Consider the following 5000-nt stretch of genomic DNA (forward strand, 5'->3'; position numbering starts at 1 on the left):
AGAATGAAGATGCCCTCTGGGCATCTGATGTTGCTAAACCTATGGCGTCTAGGTCGGCGCTAAAAATGACTAGTATACCTTCCATGACCTTCCATAACTCGTCCTTGGAAAAGGAAGAGGAGATGAACTACGATTTTTACGAACAGATTAAAAGTCTAGTTGAGTCGGATGACTCTTCAGATGACTTTGCAGAGGATGATGAGGATGTGGAGGAGTCCTTCCTCGACATATCGGCTGAGGAACCCGTGTTGGGAAAGTTTCCCATTGACACCAAGGGAACTATCACGGTTGTACTGCCTAGTCTGGAGTATATATGCGTTATCTGTAAACAACACATGGGCAAAGCATCCGAACTTGTTGCACATTTTAACATCAAACACAGAGACATTCCTCTGGTGTTTAAGTGCGCTAAATGTGACAAAACCAACTCAAACCACCGATCGATTGCCTGTCATGCCCCCAAATGTGGGGGAATAAAGTTAACTGAGGAAAGCTTACCAATGGTCTGTGAATGTTGCCAGGCACGCTTTGCAACTCTAAGTGGCCTTTCGCAGCACAAGAGGCATGCTCACCCAGTCACCCGTAATGAGGAAAGGATTAAAGATGGTATAAAGGGTACCTCGCAGAGAGGGGTACACCGTAGCTGCTGGTCTTTGAAGGAAGTAGAACAGCTGGCCCTTCTAGAGTTGCAGTTTCAGGGGAAAAAGAATATCAATAAGATCATTGCTGAAGCGCGTGGGACTAAGACCAACAAGCAAGTCTCTGACAAGAGACGGGACCTAAGTAAAAAGACAGGGGCCCCCATGTCAGACAGCTTACATTTTTCTTCTAGGCCTCTTGAGACATTGTCTCCCCCACCAAATGTAACAACGGGGACTTCATCCATACTCGCTCAAGCAGCTGAGCGGCTTACGAATGAGAATTCTGGGACCCTGGAAAAGCCTGCAATGGAGGCAATAAAGGCTTGGCTTAACGGCGAGGGCCAACATGATGCCCTCGTAGAAACTGCCACAGCATTGATGCTTTGTCCGATGAGATTGGTGAAAAACAAAGGCAAACGTTCAAAACCCGAGAACGACATTATTAAACCCAGGATATTACCCACACGATCTTGGATGAAGAAGAGAGCGGAAAAACGAGGAAGCTTCATGAAGCACCAGAAGCTCTTCTTTAAGAACCGCTCTCTTCTTGCGTCCTTAGTCCTGGATGGCACTGAACGTCATGAATGCCGAATCCCGAACGCAGATGTATATCGTTTTTACTGCGAAAAATGGGAGAAGGTGTTGCCATTCAATGGCCTGGGCCAATTTAAGTCATCAGGTGTTGCAAATAACGAATACTTTGAGCCCCTAATTTCGGTGGAGGAAGTTCAGACTGCCATACGGGCCATTAAACCAACGTCAGCAGCTGGGCCAGATGGCCTAACAAGGGCTGCAATCTGTGCTGCCGACCCCGAGGGTCGGACACTGACAGCCCTATTTAATGCATGGATGATTACAGGAATTATTCCCAAAGAGTTGAAAAAGAATAGGACGATTCTTATTCCTAAGGTTATGGACGATGAAAAGCTGAAAGAATTGGGGAACTGGAGACCAATAACGATCGGTTCAATGATTCTGAGATTATTTTCCAGAATAATGACTGCACGTCTTGCTCGTGCTTGTCCCTTAAACCCAAGGCAGCGTGGTTTTATAGCGGCATCTGGCTGCTCTGAAAATCTTAAGGTGCTACAGGACCTTATGAGACATGCTAAGAAATTGCACAGGCCGTTGGCTGTCATGTTTATCGACATAGCGAAAGCTTTTGACTCGGTTTCGCATGCTCATATTTTATGGGTGTTAAGGCACAAGAAAGTAGATGAACACGTGGTGGGCATCATCCAGAACGCCTACGATCGGTGTACGACCTCGTTCAAAAGCAATGGCGAGTCGACTCGAGAAATTAGCATACGTGTTGGTGTCAAACAGGGTGACCCCATGTCACCCCTGCTCTTCAATCTTGCCATGGACCCTTTGATATGCACCCTAGAGTCACACGGAGTTGGGTACTCCATTGATACCGACCACGTGACAGCTCTTGCGTTTGCTGATGATTTGGTGTTGGTGAGCGAATCTTGGGTTGGTATGGCCGCCAATCTAGCGATCTTGGAATCATTTTGTGGGCTATCGGGATTGGAGGTTCAGGCCAGAAAGTGCCAGGGCTTCATGATAAGCCCAACCAAAGATTCATATACGGTGAACAACTGCGACCCATGGACTATCAAAAATAAAGATGTCCATATGATCCAACCTGATGAATCAACGAAATACCTTGGTCTGAAAATTGGCCCTTGGACTGGCACTATACAGCCTGATCTACATTGTCAGCTAAAGACATGGATCTCGAAAATCGATGAGGCGCCTCTGAAGCCAACTCAGAAGGTTGAACTACTCAATGCCTATGCCCTACCCAGATTGTTATATCCTGCAGACCACTCGGACTGCAAGCAATCAACTCTCCGTGGGTTGGACCAAGAGATTAGAAAGGCGGTAAAAGGATGGCTCCACCTTCCCGCTTCAACTTGTGATGGACTGTTATATGCCAGAGCCCGAGACGGAGGCCTTGCCATCTTGAAACTGGAAAAAACAATCCCTTCGGTTCAAGTTAGAAGGCTGCAACGTATAGCAAACTCGTCCGATGCTATCACCCGTAATATTGTGTCCTCGCAGGGTATGGAGGAAGAATACCGTAATTTGTGGGTACGAGCAGGGGGTGACAGTGATGCAATCCCAACATTCGTTCTCAGGGACTCGGTGTCAAAAGAACCTGTATATCCGAGACCCTGCGATTGGAGGGAGCATGAATTTCAGAGATGGTGCGAAAAGCCGGTTCAAGGAAGGGGCATTGTAAACTTTGCGCATGATAGAATCAGTAATGCTTGGTTGAGGCCATGGTGCGGCTTTAAACAATGCTTCTTTATCGCAGCACTACAACTAAGGGCAAATATTTACCCAACAAGAGAAAGCTTGAACAGAGGCAGAGATGGGGCCTTACGTTCCTGCAGGAAATGCTCTGCCAGACTCGAGTCCCTTTCGCACATTCTCGGTCAATGTCCTGCAGTACAGAAAGCAAGAATTGCGCGACATAACAAGATCAGTAACATTCTGGCAGACGAAGCGGCTAGATTGGGCTGGTCTGTATACAAAGAGCCACGGTTCATATCCGAGACGGGAGAGATGAGAAAGCCTGACCTCGTGTTTGCAAAAGATGAGGAGGCGGTTGTGATCGATGTCACCGTCCGTTTTGAGCTTTCAAAGAATACCTTGTCAGATGCTGCCTCGCACAAAGTTTCGTACTATACCCCTCTTGGTGATCAAGTCAAAGTGCAGACGAAGGCTAGCAAGGTCACATTCTTTGGATTCCCGGTTGGGGCAAGAGGAAAGTGGCCCCTTGAGAATAACGAGGTACTTACCTCCCTGGGCCTGACCAAACCCAGAACGACATCACTGGCCAAGATGATTTCCCGCAGAACGCTGCTTTTCTCTCTTGATATTCTGAGAATGTTCTGTGGAAATTATGCGGTCTATGAACAGTCATAGACAACCTCCGAAACAAATAATAGTTTTTTTTAAGATGTCATTTGTTTTAGATTGATTTTGTTATTTTCGAAGGTGAAGTCGGTTTTTATTTCATTTTACTATTTTCCACAATTTAGATTGTTATTTTCCAAGACGAAGTCTTGGTTCTTTTTTTATTGTTAGTTTTTTTTTTAAACACGTCGTATTTGTTACTTTAGAGCTTAGAGGGGACTTTATTTTCGCCTTACTATTTTCTGCCTACAAAGAAGATTAAAAATAAGCTTTTTTCAAGATGGTTTTGTTATTTTCCAAGGTGAAGTCTTGGTATTCTTATTTTACTATTTTCCATAAAGAAGACCTTTCTTTTAGATTTTGTTATTTTCCAAGACGAAGACTTGGTATTTTTATTATATTGCTATTTTTTACACGAAGCTTATTCAAGAGCACTTATATAGATTAGACTTTGTTATTTTAATTCTTTATTTTTGGACTACATCAGTTCGAGAGTCCTGTAACTTACTATTTTCTGCCTACAAAGAAGATTAGAAATAAGCTTTATTTAAGATGTTTTAGATTAGATTTTGTTATTTTCCAAGGTGAAGTCTTGGTTTTTTTTATTTTACTATTTTCCACAAAGAAGACTTTTCTTTTCTTTTAGATTTTGTTATTTTCCAAGACGAAGACTTGGTTTTTTTTGCTATTTTTTTTTTACACTGCTTTATTCAAGAGCGCTTATATAGATTAGACTTTGTTATTTTAATTCTTTATTTTTGGAATACATCAGTTTGAGAGTCCTGTAACGTACTATTTTCTGCCTACAAAGAAGACTACAGACAAGCTTTATTTAAGATGTTTTAGATTAGATTTTGTTATTTTCCAAGGTGAAGACTTGGTTTTTTTATTTTACTATTTTCCACAAAGAAGATTTTTCTTTTAGATTTTGTTATTTTCCAAGACGAAGACTTGGTATTTTTTTATTGCTAGTTTTTTTATATGTTACTTCAGAGCATAGAGAGGACTTTATTTTTACCTTACTATTTTCTGCCTTCAAAGAAGATTAAAAATAAGCTTTATTCAACATTACTTATATTGATTAGACTTTGTTATTTTAATTCTTTATTTTTTGGAGTACATCAGTTCGAGAATCCGGTAACCTTACCGACTCTACTCCTTGTTGCCATTGATGCACGGCAGCAGGGATTCGATAATACACGGCATCCCAGTCAGGGACCAGCTTGATGATGCTGGATCTGCGTTGGATACACCAGCATGGGAGTACAATACGGTTATTGACTCCACTCCGTGTTATCAAAGATGCATGGTAACAGGGCGAAGGAAACTCACAGCATCCTTGCCACGCTTGTGCAGCAAGCAAAGTATTGCTGACCGAAACGTATCGATGAGGGAGCACGCCAGAAGGAGCACGCTGGTGTTTGCCGACTA

At 43.0% G+C, this 5000-nt stretch overlaps 1 pseudogene; it reads left to right on the forward strand.

Annotated features, from left to right (window-relative positions):
- LOC142916148 (28S ribosomal RNA) overlaps window positions 1-5000 on the forward strand; it is a 10080-nt pseudogene that overhangs the window by 3156 nt on the left and 1924 nt on the right.

Source organism: Petromyzon marinus, unplaced genomic scaffold, assembly GCF_048934315.1.
Source record: "Petromyzon marinus isolate PM22_M1 ecotype Great Lakes invasive population unplaced genomic scaffold, UKy_Petmar_22M1.pri1.0 PM_G_Scaffold_38, whole genome shotgun sequence".
In the NCBI taxonomy this organism is placed as follows: Eukaryota; Metazoa; Chordata; class Hyperoartia; order Petromyzontiformes; family Petromyzontidae; genus Petromyzon; species Petromyzon marinus.